This window comes from Hyperolius riggenbachi, chromosome 1 (genome assembly GCF_040937935.1).
Source record: "Hyperolius riggenbachi isolate aHypRig1 chromosome 1, aHypRig1.pri, whole genome shotgun sequence".
Taxonomy (NCBI): domain Eukaryota; kingdom Metazoa; phylum Chordata; class Amphibia; order Anura; family Hyperoliidae; genus Hyperolius; species Hyperolius riggenbachi.
Window position 1 is genome coordinate 688,378,190 of NC_090646.1, and position 17,362 is coordinate 688,395,551.

The 17,362-nt window shown below is 48.2% G+C and overlaps 1 protein-coding gene across 2 annotated transcripts in view; it reads right to left on the minus strand.

Annotated features, from left to right (window-relative positions):
- Window positions 1-17,362, minus strand: part of RGP1 (RGP1 homolog, RAB6A GEF complex partner 1) — a 114,772-nt gene that overhangs the window by 85,108 nt on the left and 12,302 nt on the right. The window contains exon 1 of one of the 2 annotated variants that reach the window (XM_068253414.1): window positions 5,288-5,326. The exons of the other annotated variant lie outside the window; for it this stretch is intronic. The gene's annotated coding sequence lies outside the window, so the exon portion shown is untranslated. Of the gene's footprint in view, window positions 1-5,287; window positions 5,327-17,362 lie in introns of those variants that run through there. 2 annotated transcript variants of the gene reach the window in all.

The window sequence follows — 17,362 nt, forward strand, 5'->3', positions numbered from 1 at the left end:
CCACATCTCTCACTATACCTCACAGCACGGTCCTTTCTGCCCTTCATACCTCATCTCTCACTATACCTCATACCATGGTCCTTTCTGCCCTTCATACCACATCTCTCACTATACCTCACACCATGGTCCTTTCTGCCCTTCATACCACATCTCTCAGTATACCTCACACCATGGTCCTTTCTGCCCTTCATACCACATCTCTCACTATACCTCACACCATGGTCCTTTCTGCCCTTCATACCTAATCCCTCACTATACCTTATACCATGGTCCTTTCTGCCCTCCATACCTCATCTGTCACTATACCTTACACCATGGTCCTTTCTGCCCTCCATACCTCATCTGTTACTATACCTCATACCACGGTCCTTTCTGCCCTTCATACCTCATGTCTCACTATACCTCATACCATGGTCTTTTCTACCCTTCATACCTCATCTCTCACTATACCTCATACCATGGTCCCTTCTGCCCTTCATACCACATCTCTCACTATACCTCACACCATGGTCCTTTCTGCCCTTCATACTACATCTCTCATTATACCTCATACTATGGTCCTTTCTGCCCTTCATACCTCTTCTCTCACTATATTTCATACCATGGTCCCTTCTGCCCTTCATACCTCACCTCTCACTACACCTCATACCATGGTCCCTTCTGCCCTTCATACCACATCTCTCACTATACCTCACACCATGGTCCTTTCTGCCCTTCATACCACATCTCTCACTATACCTCACACCATGGTCCTTTCTGCCCTCCATACCACATCTCTCACTATACCTCACACCATGGTCCTTTCTGCCCTTCATACCACATCTCTCACTATACCTCACACCATGGTCCTTTCTGTCCTTCATACCTCATCTCTCACTATACCTCATACCATGGTCCCTTCTGCCCTTCATACCTCATCTCTCACTATACCTCATACCATGGTCCCTTCTGCCCTTCATACCACATCTCTCACTATACCTCATACCATGGTCCTTTCTGCCCTTCATACCTCATCTCTCACTATACCTCACACCATGGTCCATTCTGCCCTTCATACCTCATCTCTCACTATACCTCATACTATGGTTGTTTCTGCCCTTCATACCTCATCTCTCACTACAACTTCTACTATGGTCCTTTCTGCCCTCCATACCTCATCTTTCAATATACCCTCATACCATGGTCCATTCTGCCCTTCATGCCTCATCTCACTATACCTCACACCATGGTCCTTTCTACCCTTCATACTACATCTCTCACTATACCTCATACCATGGTCCTTTCTGCCCTTCAAACCTAGTCCCTCACTATACCTCATACCATGGTCCTTTCTGCCCTTCATACCTCATCTCTCACTATACCTCATACCATGGTCCTTTCTGCCCTTCATACCACATCTCTCACTATACCTCATACCATGGTCCTTTCTGTCCTTCATACCTCATCTCTCACTATACCTCATACCATGGTCCCTTCTGCCCTTCATACCTCATCTCTCACTATACCTCATACCATGGTCCTTTCTGTCCTTCATTCCTCATCTCTCACTATACCTCATACCATGGTCCTTTCTGCCCTTCATACCACATCTCTCACTATACCTCATACCATGGTCCTTTCTGCCCTTCATACCACATCTCTCACTATACCTCATACCATGGTCCTTTCTGCCCTTCATACCTAATCCCTCACTATACCTCACACCATGGTCCTTTCTGCCCTTCATACCTCATCTCTCACTATACCTCATACCATGTTCCTTTCTGCCCTTCATACCACATCTCTCACTATACCTCATACCATGGTCCTTTCTGCCCTTCATACCACATCTCTCACTATACCTCATACCATGGTCCTTTCTGCCCTTCATACCACATCTCTCACTATACCTCACACCATGGTCTCTTCTGCCTTCCATACCTCATCTCTCACTATACCTCACACCATGGTCCTTTCTGCCCTTCATACCACATCTCTCACTATACCTCATACCATGGTCCTTTCTGCCCTTCATACCTCATCTCACTATACCTCATACCATGGTCCTTTCTGCCCTTCATACCTCATCTCTCACTATACCTCATACCATGGTCCTTTCTGCCCGCCATACCACATCTCTCACTATACCTCATACACATGGTCCTTTCTGCCCTTCATACCACATCTCTCACTATACCTCATACCATGGTCCTTTCTGCCCTTCATACCACATCTCTCACTATACCTTATACCATGATCCTTTCTGACCTCCATACCACATCTCTCACTATACCTTATACCATGGTGCTTTCTGCCCTTCATACCTCATCTCTCACTATACCTCACACCATGGTCCTTTCTGCCCTTCATACCACATCTCTCACTATACCTCATACCATGGTCCTTTCTGCCCTTCATACCACATCTCTCACTATACCTCACACCATGGTCCTTTCTGCCCTTCATACCTCCTCTCACTATACCTCACACCATGGTCCTTTCTGCCCTTCATACCACATCTCTCACTATACCTCACACCATGGTCCTTTCTGCCCTTCATACCTCATCTCTCACTACACCTCATACCATGGTCCTTTCTGCCCTTCATACCACATCTCTCACTACACCTCATACCATGGTCCTTTCTGCCCTTCATACCACATCTCTCACTATACCTCATACCATGGTCCTTTCTGCCCTTCATACCTCATCTCTCACTATACCTCATACCATGGTCCTTTCTGCCCTTCATACCTCATCTCTCACTATACCCCACACCATGGTCCTTTCTGTCCTTCATACCTCATCTCTCACTATACCTCATACCATGGTCCTTTCTGCCCTTCATACCTCATCTCTCACTACACCTCATACCATGGTCCTTTCTGTCCTCCATACCACATCTCTCACTATACCTCACACCATGGTCCTTTCTGCCCTTCATACCTCATCTCACTATACCTCATATCATGGTCCTTTCTGCCCTTCATACCACATCTCACTATACCTCATACTATGGTCCTTTCTGCCCTTCATACCTCATCTCTCACTATACCTCATACCATGGTCCTTTCTGCCCGCCATACCACATCTCTCACTATACCTCATACACATGGTCCTTTCTGCCCTTCATACCACATCTCTCACTATACCTCATACCATGGTCCTTTCTGCCCTTCATACCACATCTCTCACTATACCTTATACCATGATCCTTTCTGACCTCCATACCACATCTCTCACTATACCTTATACCATGGTGCTTTCTGCCCTTCATACCTCATCTCTCACTATACCTCACACCATGGTCCTTTCTGCCCTTCATACCACATCTCTCACTATACCTCATACCATGGTCCTTTCTGCCCTTCATACCACATCTCTCACTATACCTCACACCATGGTCCTTTCTGCCCTTCATACCTCCTCTCACTATACCTCACACCATGGTCCTTTCTGCCCTTCATACCACATCTCTCACTACACCTCATACCATGGTCCTTTCTGCCCTTCATACCACATCTCTCACTATACCTCATACCATGGTCCTTTCTGCCCTTCATACCTCATCTCTCACTATACCTCATACCATGGTCCTTTCTGCCCTTCATACCTCATCTCTCACTATACCCCACACTATGGTCCTTTCTGTCCTTCATACCTCATCTCTCACTATACCTCATACCATGGTCCTTTCTGCCCTTCATACCTCATCTCTCACTACACCTCATACCATGGTCCTTTCTGCCCTTCATACCACATCTCTCACTATACCTCATACCATGGTCCTTTCTGCCCTTCATACCACATCTCTCACTATACCTCATACCATGGTCCTTTCTGCCCTTCATACCACATCTCTCACTATACCTCATACCATGGTCCTTTCTGCGCATCATACCACATCTCTCACTATACCTCATACCATGGTCCTTTCTGCCCTTCATACCACATCTCTCACTATACCTCATACCATGTTCCTTTCTGACCTCCATACCACATCTCTCACTATACCTTATACCATGGTCCTTGGTGGAGGTGTAAATAGGAGGGTGGAGGGGTATGTGGGAGGAGGATAGGAGGGTGTGGGGTTGGTGAAAGATAAGAGGTTTGAAGGGAGGGGGAGATAAGAGGGGGCAGGAAATTGAAGGGCATGGGGTATAGGAGGTTGGTGGGAGGGTAGAGAGGTATGGGGGTAGGGGAGTTTTTTTTGGGGGGGGGGGGGGGGAGTTGGAGGGTGGAGTTATGCGGGTTTAGGGGGTATGGGGTGGGGGGGGAGGGAGAGAAAGGAGGGTGGAGAGTTATGGAGGGTAGGAGAGTATGAGGAGGGGGGGAGAGAGGAGGGTGGAGAGGAATGGGGGGGGGGGGGGGGTAAGAGGAGTTTAGGGTGGGGGGTTGTTGTGCCATCTCTACAACAAGCACCTTAACAAACAAGGAGTCCGCTTCCTTGGAAAGGAGCTTAAAGCGGAGTGACACCCAGCATTTCTTCTTTGTTCTAATAGATTATTTACAGCATATTATATACAACCAGCATTTTTTCTTTACTAGAACAGCATTCAAAGGGTTACACACAGGACATAGAAGTTCCCTGCCAACAAAGCAGGATGCATCTGAAGTGCAGATAATGTTATCTTGTATTTAATTGTAACAAGTGAGGAATGTAAATAAACACTTCTCTGACACTGCCGGGTCTCCTGAACACAGTCAGATAATCGGAAAGCATTTCTGCTTAGTTAGAACATGAAGTAAGTAGTTATAAATAAAATACAAAGTCAGCTCTGAGAGGAAAAAAAAAAAGTGTACTTTGGGAACATATAATTTCTAAATGAATAATTATACTTAAAGAGAAACTCCAACCTAGAATTGAACTTTATCCCAATCAGTAGCTGATACCCCCTTTTACATGAGAAATAGAATGCTTTTCACAAACAGACCATCAGGGGGCGCTGTATCACTGATATTGTGGTGAAACCCCTCCCACAAGAAGCTCTGAGTACCGCGGTACTCTGGGCAAACTGCCACAATGTAACAATGTTCACAGACAGGAAATGGCTGTTTATAGCTGTCTGTAACAGCCAGAGCAGCTAGAAACAGCTACATAACCTGCCCACAGTAACAATGTCACCATGTAATACATGTCAGAATGTGAATCTGGGAGAGGAAAGATTTTACAATGAGCAAACACTGACTAAATCATTTATACAGAATTATGGTAAAAAATGAAGCACTTTTTTACTACATTATTTTCACTGGAGTTCCTCTTTAAAGAGAAACTGTATTTAAAAAATGCAGCAGAAAAAAAACATACCTATGTGTTCAGGGAAATCTCCTATTCCCCTCTGTCATCATTTCGCCCCTCCCCGCCGCATTAAACATCATAAAAAACTGCTTTATATAGTTTGTTTATAAACAAAAAAAATGGCCGCCAAAACCGGAAGTACGTCAGTCCTGTGGACATCTCAGCACGAGAGGAGTGCAGGTTACAGCATGTGCAGTATGCCCTCTCCTGCTGGATGGTAATCAGCTGCCTTCTCTGAGCCAGCTGCTTACATTACACATCCTGTGAGGTGGAGAAGGAAGGGTTGCTGCGGAGACAGAGTGTGACAGGCTGGGAGAGCCTGTGTAACGATCTGCAGGCTCCGATGAACTAGCCTGTCATGCTTTATTGGATCACAGCGGCAGGGGGGGACAGATTATTCATTGTAAACTCACAAGTATTGCAGCCTGAGGTATAGTGTGAAGTCAGTATTTACCTTCTGTTACAGAGTCTCTTTAAGCACAAAAAGCAAATATGATAACCGTATGGCATATAAAAAGTAGGAAAACATATGTCAGGGTTTTATACCGCTTTAAGGACATGGTACTTAATAGACCTCAGAGACCCCAAGAAAGACCTAATCCAACACACAGATGGCAAACTCCAATAAAGCGTTACCAAAGAGAGCCCCCACCAACACAACAAATGCGGAGGAAACCGCCTGACCCACAATGGCAACACGGAACAAGGGAGGACAGAAACACGGCGGAAATCAGGACTTTGTGTAGCACTTTATATAGTTGTAATGATCTGCTCAGCTGCCTGTGCAGGCAGCCAGCTTTTTGACCATTTTTTTTAATTATTTATTATTATTATTTAGTATTTATATAGCGCCGACATATTACGCAGCGCTGTACAGTGTATGTATATATATTGTCTTGTCACTAACTGTCCCTCAAAGGAGCTCACAATCTAATCCCTACCATTGCCATATGTCTATATTATGTAGTGTAAGTACTGTAGTAGTCTAGGGCCAATTTTTTAGGGGGAGCCAATTAACTTATCCGTATGTTTTTGGAATGTGGGAGGAAACCGGAGTGCCCGGAGGAAACCCACGCAGACACGGAGAGAACATACAAACTCTTTGCAGATAGTGCCCTGGCTGGGATTCGAACCAGGGACCCAGCGCTGCAAGGCGAGAGAGCTAACCACTACGCCACCGTGCTGACCATTGTGTAGGTTTGCATGCTGCAGGACTCTGGAAAGAAGAGCTTCTGTCAGTTTTGCAGCTTGTGCTTGCTGAGGAATTTGCATACGTTGTCATGCAAATTGCCTGGCCACATTCATTGGAGGCGTGTACTATAAGTACTATGTGTTTCCCACAATGCTTCGCTGTTCATAAGGATTCCGTCCTATGTAACACTCCTGGTGGGGTGTCAGCCTTGCTCTTTGTTTGAAGTTCTGCTTAGAGTAATTCCTGAATCTGCGCTAGGCAGATTTCCCTAGTGCTGTTAGGATTGTATTATCTGTATTGCCTGTTCTGTCTTGTCTTGCCTGTTGCCATTGCCCTGTCCCAACGGTGGTCGACAGGAAATGGTTCTGATCTCTGTTCTTGGAGTATAGCTGGTGCAGCGGTTGCTACCAGCTATCTCTTCTGTTCTGTCTTCTGGGATCGCGCTAGCTACTTTTCGCTAGCGCTGTGGATCCTTCTGTTCTGTCTCCTGGGATCGCGCTAGCTACTTTACGCTAGTGCTGTGGATCCTGTCTCTCGCTTGTCCCTGTTTTCGTGTGTCTGTCTTGTCTGCTACGCTTGCTGGAGGCTCGGTGAGGTAACCGTTAAGCAAGCGCTCGCGTCCTCTGTTTCATGTTTGTCTGTTGATGGTTAGTTAGGCGTGCTTGTCTCTATTGTGCTTATCACGTGGAGACCGCGCATAACCGCGTGCACTGTTGCAAATGAGTGCGGTGTTCGCGGTTAGCTAGCATTTGTTATTTTCCGTATCTCCTCATTGTATTATTTGCTGTGCCTTTGCTAAACCTCGTATTCTGTCCTGATCTGCCTTGTGTCACGTCTGGCGATCGCACCTCTCGCGATCGCGTTCCTGTTTCATATCTGCTGTTGTGTGTGTGTGCACTGTCGCGGGGTGGCGACTAGGTTGGCGCACACACATACAACCTGTCCCTTTGCTCGTCTCATTCGCAATCGCCTCTCTTGCGATTGCGTTCTGCGCTTCGTACAATTCCTGTCTGGCATTTGTGGAGGTACAGAGGATTGGTTCCTCTGCACTCCCCAGCGCCATCTGCCGACAGGAATTTTCCCTCTACGGGTGCGTAGCACCTTTTGCTGGGTGCCTGCAAATATACGCTTGTGGAGGATTTCCGCCGTATCAGCGCACGCGTTGTGCGCTGATCACGGAGAAAGTTCCACAATCGTTACAATAGTATACTGATGCGACACCCCGATAATATTGAGTCCTATGACAATCCCTGCTCATTACAAGGTATACAGACTCAAAATGACATCACTCATTATCAGTAGCTGGAACATTCAAGGGCTGAATGCCTCAGCTTTTGGATGCAAAACAAATGATCCAGACTTTAAAAAGAGACTTGAAAACATTGATATTCAAATCCTCCTGGAGACATGGACCCGGGCAGAGGATGAATCTCTTGCACCCATGGGATACAGGGAATTCTCTGTATCTTCACAGAAAAACAAGAACGTTAAACAGGGTCGTCGTTCAGGAGGCATACTAATCTGGTACAAGGAGGAGCTTACAGAGCACATCAAAGCTATCAAACGAGGAGACAGCCACATCTGGATCAAAATGAACAGCTCCATCCTCACCTCTCAGTCTGACATGTACCTGTGTGCAGCATATATCCCCCCAACAGAGTCCCCTTACTACAAACCTGATATCTATGAGGTCCTACAAAGAGAAGCCAGCCACTTCCAGTCTCAGGGCAGAGTGCTCATCTATGGAGACCTTAACGCCAGAACAGGCACAGAGAAGGACTATCTGACCTCTGAGGGAAACACATACATACTTGGAGTAGGGTATTGTACCGTGTTAGCCATCAGTAAAAGCAAGAAGTTTTAAATCAGGATGATACCATTTATTGGCTAACTACAAATAAATAAGAATAAACAAGCATTCGGCCTTGCAGCCTTCGTCAGGTTTACATCCTGTTAGTTTGCAAGCTGGTGGTACAGACAGCTTATATACATGCAACATCAAAAGGAAAAACCGATATTTTTTTCAAGCATAAATACGTCATTAAGATGCCTTAATACAAACAGACCATCTAAATGGGGTAAAATAAGGATCCTTGTTTACTCTCCATTGCTCACAGACCTGGTATTAGGATTGACCCAGAGGTATCGTAAATTCTTAGTTCACAAGTTCAGCCAGAGTGGCTGAGACAGTTCATATATCATCAATCTCATATCAATATAGAAAGTTGTTCTCCTTATTTAAACCATTCTGTACAGCTTTGGACCAATTTATAAAGTTTGTTTCTGCTATTAATCGGTCATTTGACGTTTTGAAGCCGCCCTTCAGGGCAGTGACACGAAGATCATCCATGCTGTGTCCGTTGGACCGAAAGTGTGTAGCAACTGGGAGTCCAGATTTGGTATCATTAATACTTGGATACTATACATACTTGGAGGAGAGAGCTACTACCAGGAACCAATGCAGACAGTAAGAAATAGCTATGACAAGACAGTAAACAAAAGTGGGAAAGCCCTGCTGAACCTGTGCCGGAGCCTTGGCCTATACATAATGAATGGGCGAACCAGGGGTGACTCTCTTGGGAGATTTACTATGAACTCACATGTAGGCAGCAGTGTGGTAGATTATGCTGTCACAGACACAGATCCCATAAACATCAATGCCCTCATAGTCACCCCTGAAACACACCTGTCAGACCACAGCCAAATCCTGCTGTACCTGAAATCCACCGATAAACCAACCACACAGCAACCTCACCAGAACGGTCTCTACAAGCTGCCACCATCCTTCAAATGGCCCAAACAGTCTGCCACCGAATACACCAACATGACCAAAACTGCCAAAATCCAAGAACTGCTGACAAACTTTCATACCAACCTATATGAACCAAACAAACAAGGTGTCAGCCATGCAGTGAAGGACTTCAGCAACATCTTATATAACATGGCAGTACTCGCCGGCCTCAAGCAGACCAACTTTAACCCTCCTGGCGGTTTGCAAAAAAATCGCCAGGGGGCAGCAAATTTTTTTTAATTTTTTTTTTTTTTTCATGTAGCGAGACAAAGTCTCGCTACATGATAGCCGCTGCTCAGCGGCATCCCCCCAGCCCCTCCGATCGCCGCCGGCGATCGGAGATCCCGTTCAAAGAACGGGATCTCCCGGAGGGCTTCCCCCGTCGCCATGGCGACGGGGCGGGATGACGTCACAAAGGGGATTCCGATCCACCCCATAGAGCTGCCTGGCACTGATTGGCCAGGCAGCGCACGGGGTCTGGGGGGGGGCGGCTGCGGCGCGACGGATAGCGGCGGATCGGCGGGTAGCGGCGGCGATCGGGCACTGCACGCAGCTAGCAAAGTGCTAGCTGCGTGCAGCAAAAAAAAAATTATGCAAATCGGCCCAGCGGGGCCTGAGCGGTGCCTTCCGGCGGCATAGCCCGAACTCAGTTCGGGCTTACCGCCAGGAAGGTTAAGAGATCCACAAATAAACAGTCCCAAAAATGGTTTGACAGTGAGTGCAAGGCTCTACGTAATTCGCTAAGGGCAGCCTCTAACCAAAAGCACAGAGACCCCAACAACCAGGACCTAAGGGAAGCCCATGACCACCTACAGAGACAATACAAAGACACCCTCAGGCGGAAAAAACAGAGCCACATCTCCCACAAACTCCAACAGCTGGAGGACTCCCTCCAAGACAACTCATTCTGGGAGACCTGGAACCACATTGGGACAAAGCCCAAGAAAAGCCCTCTACACATCCAAAATGGCCACATCTGGCTCCACTACTTCAGGGACCTCTACAAAGACATCCCAGAAAATGCCCAAACCCCGGAACAGAAACAAATAGCCGCAAAGCTGAAGGACATGGAGGAGACAATCAAGGACTTGCGGGTCTGCCTACATACACGGAGGGGCATCTGCCTACATACACAAAGGGAAGGGGGATTTGGATGGCTAACCCATACTGCGGCACCCATACTGGCTAACCTGTACTGGGGCACCCATACTGGCTAACCTGTACTGGGGCACCCATACTGGCTAACCTGTAGTGCGGCACCCATACTGGCTAACCTGTAGTGCGGCACCCATACTGGCTAACCTGTAGTGCGGCACCCATACTGGCTAACCTGTACTGCGGCACCTATACTGGCTAACCTGTACTGGGGCACCCATACTGGCTAACCTGTAGTGCGGCACCCATACTGGCTAACCTGTACTGGGGCACCCATACTGGCTAACCTGTAGTGCGGCACCCATACTGGCTAACCTATACTGCGGCACCTATACTGGCTAACCTGTACTGGGGCACCCATACTGGCTAACCTGTAGTGCGGCACCCATACTGGCTAACCTGTAGTGCGGCACCCATACTGGCTAACCTGTAGTGCGGCACCCATACTGGCTAACCCATACTGCGGCACCCATACTGGCTAACCTGTACTGGGGCACCCATACTGGCTAACCTGTACTGGGGCACCCATACTGGCTAACCTGTACTGGGGCACCCATACTGGCTAACCTGTACTGGGGCACCCATACTGGCTAACCTGTACTGGGGCACCCATACTGGCTAACCTGTAGTGCGGCACCCATACTGGCTAACCCGTACTGCGGCACCTATACTGGCTAACCTGTACTGCGGCACCCATACTGGCTAACCTGTACTGCGGCACCTATACTGGCTAACCTATACTGCGGCACCCATACTGGCTAACCTGTAGTGCGGCACCCATACTGGCTAACCTATACTGCGGCACCCCTACTGGCTAACCTGTAGTGCGACACCCATACTGGCTAACCTGTAGTGCGGCACCCATACTGGCTAACCTGTAGTGCGGTACCCATACTGGCTAACCTGTAGTGCGGCACCCATACTGGCTAACCTATACTGCGGCACCCATACTGGCTAACCTGTAGTGCGGCACCCATACTGGCTAACCTATACTGCGGCACCCCTACTGGCTAACCTGTAGTGCGACACCCATACTGGCTAACCTGTAGTGCGACACCCATACTGGCTAACCTGTAGTGCGACACCCATACTGGCTAACCTGTAGTGCGACACCCATACTGGCTAACCTGTAGTGCGACACCCATACTGGCTAACCTGTAGTGCGGCACCCATACTGGCTAACCTGTAGTGCGGCACCCATACTGGCTAACCTGTAGTGCGGCACCTATACTGGCTGACCTGTACTGCGGCACCTATACTGGCTAACCTGTACTGCGGCACCTATACTGGCTAACCTATACTGCGGCACCCATACTGGCTAACCTATACTGCGACACCCCTACTGGCTAACCTGTAGTGCGGCACCCCTACTGGCTAACCTGTAGTGCGACACCCATACTGGCTAACCTGTAGTGCGACACCCATACTGGCTAACCTGTAGTGCGACACCCATACTGGCTAACCTGTAGTGTGGCACCCATACTGGCTAACCTGTAGTGCGGCACCCATACTGGCTAACCTGTACTGCGGCACCTATACTGGCTGACCTGTATTGCGGCACCTATACTTGCTAAACCGTACTGCGGCACCCATACTGGCTAACCCGTAGTGCGACACCCATACTGGCTAACCCGTAGTGCGGCACCCATACTGGCTAACCCGTAGTGCGGCACCCATACTGGCTAACCCGTAGTGCGGCACCCATACTGGCTAATCCGTAGTGCGGCACCTATACTGGCTAATCCGTAGTGCGGCACCTATACTGGCTAACCTATACTGCGGTACCTATACTGGCTGACCTGTACTGCGGCACCTATACTGGCTAACCTGTACTGCGGCACCTATACTGGCTGACCTGTACTGCGGCACCTATACTGGCTGACCTGTACTGCGGCACCTATACTGGCTAACCTGTACTGCGGCACCTATACTGGCTAACCTGTAGTGCGGCACCTATACTGGCTAACCTGTACTGCGGCACCTATACTGGCTAACCTGTAGTGCGGCACCTATACTGGCTAACCTGTACTGCGGCACCTATACTGGCTAACCTGTACTGCGGCACCTATACTGGTTAACCTGTACTGCGGCACCTATACTGGTTAACCTGTACTGTGGCACCTATACTGGTTAACCTGTACTGCAGCACCTATACTGGTTAACCTGTAGTGCGGCACCCATACTGGCTAACCTATACTGCGGCACCCATACTGGCTAACCTGTACTGCGGCACCTATACTGGCTAACCTGTACTGCGGCACCTATACTGGCTAACCTGTACTGCGGCACCTATACTGGCTAACCTGTACTGCGGCACCCCTACTGGCTAACCTGTAGTGCGACACCCATACTGGCTAACCTGTAGTGCGGCACCCATACTGGCTAACCTGTACTGCGGCACCTATACTGGCTAACCTATACTGCGGCACCTATACTGGCTAACCTGTAGTGCGACACCCATACTGGCTAACCTGTAGTGCGGCACCCATACTGGCTAACCTATACTGCGGCACCCATACTGGCTAACCTGTACTGCGGCACCTATACTGGCTAACCTGTACTGCGGCACCTATAGCTGGCTTACTTATATACTGGTGCACCTATAGCTAGCTAACCTTTCCTAGGGCACCTATAGTTGGCTTAACTATCCTGGGGGCACCTATATGTGGCTACCTATACTGGAAGAACTCATATTTACCATCGGTGTGCTGATCCATTGTTGTGTATTGAAAATTGTGAATCTAAATCGCAATTTCTCACAGAAATCGTGCAATTCAATCTTTTCCTAAAATCGTTCAGGCCTACTGCAGTCTGAGCCCAACGCTCTTTAACATATACATTAACCAAGTGGCTGTCGCCCTGGAATCCTCCCCAGCACCAGGCCTCCTCCTGCATGACCACGAGGTGAAGTTCCTGCTGTATGCAGATGATCTCCTGCTGCTCTCCCCAACAGAAAGGGGCCTACAGGACAGCCTGTCAGTATTGGAGAGTTTCTGTACCACATGGGCACTGCCCATCAACCCAAAGAAGACAAAAGTGATGGTGTTCCAGAGGAAGAATGGAAATAAAACCCCCACCTCCTCATTTATATTAAATGGCTCCCCACGGGTGTCCACTAACAGCTACATCTACCTGGGGCTGGAGATCAACCAATCAGGGAGCTTTAAACCAGCAGTACAGGCCCTGAAAGACAAAGCCTGCAGAACATTTTATGCCATCAGAAGACAGCTTTAACAATAACAATAATATTTATATAGCGCTTTTCTCCCTGGGGACTCAAAGCGCTGTGACCCTGCATTATGCAGTCTCAAAGGCTAGGGAAAAGAGGTGAGTTTTTAGCCTTTTTTTAAAGCTGTGCAGAGAAGGAGCCTCTCGTACTGATTGTGGAAGTGAGTTCCATAGAGTAGGGGCTGCGTAGGAAAAGGCCCGAGCACCAAATGTTAAGTGTATCCTGGGAATAACCAGCTTCATCTTGTTGGCAGAGCAGAGGGTGCGAGGAGGGGCATAAAGTTCCAATAGATCCGCTATGTATTTGGGTCCCATGTGGTGTAGAGCCTTGAATGTCAGCAGGCAGATCTTAAAATTGAGTCTCCATTTTACTGGCAACCAGTGAAGAGTTTGCAGTACTGGGGTGATGTGTGAGCTGCGGGGGGCATTGGCTAGGAGTCTGGCTGCAGCATTCTGTACTAGCTGTAAGGGGCGCAGAACCTTATCTGTAGATCCGATGAACAGGGCGTTGCAGTAGTCTAGGCGGGAGGATACAAATGCATGAACCAGGGCAGGTAGGTCTTCAGCTGGGATAAGGTGTTTGATTTTCGCTATATTTCTTAGATGGAAGAAGGAAGACTTGACGACAGCTGATACCTGCTGTCTGAGTTTTAGATTTCCATCCAGGATCACCCCAAGGTTTCGCACAGAGTCTTTATACTGTACAGTATCTCCCCCAATTGCTAGTTTGAGGTGGTGAGCGTTTTGAACTTTATCCATCATGTGTGGACCACCTACCACCAACACCTCTGTTTTGTCAGAGTTCAGCCTTAGCCAGCTGGTGTTCATCCAATTTTGTAAATCCACTAGACACACATTTATGGATGCTGATGGGTCTTGGGTGCCAGGCTTGAAGGACAGATACAGTTGTGTGTCATCTGCATAACAATGGTATCCTAGGCCATAGTTCTGGATTCTTTTGCCCAGTGGGAGCATATAGGCTGCAAAGAGTAATGGTGATAGTACAGAACCCTGTGGAACTCCATAGGCAAGTGGCACTGGATTAGAGTAGTGTGTGCCCAGACATACTTGCTGTGTCCTGCCAGATAGGAAGGTCTGAAACCAGCTAAGAACAGTACCCCTTAGGCCACAGTAATTCTTCAGTCGCTGGATTAGTATTTCATGATCCACAGTATCAAATGCTGCTGACAAGTCAAGAAGAATCAGAATTGAGCAATCACCCTTGTCCCTTGCAGTAAGTAGATCATTCATTACTCGGACTAATGCTGTTTCAGTGCTGTGCCTTTTCCTGAATCCTGACTGAAAAGTATCAAAGATGTTGTTATCTGTAAGCCTGGCTTCTAGCTGGTTGGCGACTGCTTTCTCGATAACTTTTGATAGGAATGGTAAGTTCGCCACCGGTCTGTAGTTGGTTACAGAATCAGGATCTAGTGATGGTTTCTTCAGGAGGGGTTTTATGATTGCTTTCTTTAGTCCTTCTGGGAAAAGTCCACTTTGCAAGGAGCACTGAGTGATTTTGTGAAGTGCTGGCCTGAACAGCGCTGGGCACTGCATTAAGGATCCAGTTGGGCCAGGATCAAGGTCGCAGGTAGTGGGGCGGAGACTTTGAATGAGAATTCCAAAATCTTCTACACTCAGAGTGTCAAAGACTTGCCATGGTGGTACGGTAGTAGGCATATGCAACGTCCAGTGGTCAATTGATGTAGTTGGTGTAATGCTGGCACGGATGGTAGACACCTTGTTTGTGAAGAAGGCAGAGAATTCTTCACACCTTTCCCTGGAGTATGTGGTTGGGGCTTTTAGGCAGGAAGGATTGCAGAGTGATTCCACTGTGTGGAAGAGTTGAGCAGCTCTGTTGTTGGCTGTAGATATTTTGTGCGAGATAAAGTCTGATTTTTTCTTGGTTATTGCTTGTTGGTATTGTCTGAGGTGTTGAACTAGGCTAGATTTGTGCTCCTCAGTCCCTGATTTACGCCACTGTCTTTCTAGTCTGCGCCCTTTCTTTTTTAGATCCATGATGGTTTTGTCAAACCAATTAGCTTTCTGCTTTTTGGTGGCTGATTTGGTGCGCCATGGGGCAATACTGTCAAGTGTTTCATATATTGTGTTGTTGTACTGGGTTACTAGAGTGTTTGGGTCCATTTGGCTGTGGAGCAGATTTGTAAAATCCAGGTTGGCAGTTATCCTCTCCGGTGTTAATTTACTCAGGGGACGGGTTTTGATTGTTTCTTTAGGGAGCTGCTTGATAGGGTGATGTTCAATAGTAAACTGTATTATGTGATGGTCTGACCACACCACTGGGGTTACTGTTATGTTACTAATGTCCATTCCAAGGTGGAACAGTAAGTCTAGCGTATGCCCTCCTCTGTGGGTAGCTGATTTTACAACTTGTGTGAAGCCTAGTCCACCCATGAGATTTATTAGTTCATTTGCATCTTGTGATTGAGTGTTATCAGCCCAGACGTTGAAGTCACCAAGGATGATCCATCTCGGATAAGACAGAGTTAGCATTGCCAGAAGTTCTGAGAATTCCTGTAGGAATGGGTCAGCATCTCCGGGGGGACGATAAACCACTAAAATTTTGAAGCCTTTACCAGCTGAGATCTGGGCACCTAAAACCACCAGTGAGAGTGTGGGTAAAGATATTCAACAGCATCATCACCCCAATCCTGCTCTATAGCAGTGAGGTTTGGGGCCCAGTCACCTACCCCGACCAATCAAGATGGGACTCCAGTCCAACAGAAATCTTTCATCTAGAGCAGGTATGTCAAACCAGTCCTACGAGGGCCGAGATCCTCACACATTTTTGATACAGCTCAAATGAACTGATGGGTCTGAATCAGGAAAGGTGTGCTCCATCAGGTAGAACACATTCCTTTCTTTCTCAGTCCATCCTAAACACTGGCATGGATCCGGCCCTCCAGGGCTGGAGTTTGACACATGTGATCTAGAGTTCTGCAAATATCTCCTCCAAGTCCATCGCAGCACCTCTAACTCAGCCTGCCGGGCAGAGCTAGGCAGATTCCCACTATGGCTTACTATCCAGCAGAGAGCACTCTCATACTGGGCGCATATACAGAGCAGCAACCCCAGCACTTACCACCATAAAGCCTCACTGAGCCAGGGGGGTGAGGCCATACCACTATGGCTGACTATCCAGCAGAGGGCGCTCTCATACTGGGCGCATATACAGAGCAGCAACCCCAGCACTCACCACCATAAAGCCTCACTGAGCCAGGGGGGTGAGGCCATACCACTATGGCTGACTATCCAGCAGAGAGCACTCTCATACTGGCGCATATGCAGAGCAGCAACCCCAGCACTTATCACCATAAAGCCTCACTGAGCCAGGGGGGCGAGGCCATACCACTATGGCTGACTATCCAGCAGAGGGCACTCTCATACTGGCGCATATGCAGAGCAGCAACCCCAGCACTTACCACCATAAAGCGTCACTGAGCCAGGGGGGGCGAGGCCATACCACTATGGCTGACTATCCAGCAGAGGGCACTCTCATACTGGCGCATATGCAGAGCAGCAACCCCAGCACTTACCACCATAAAGCCTCACTGAGCCAGGGGGGGTGAGGCGATACCACTATGGCTGACTATCCAGCAGAGGTCGCACTCATACTGGGCGCATATACAGAGCAGCAGCCCCAGCACTTACCACCATCAAGGCTCACAGAGCCAGGGGGACGAGGCCATACCACTATGGC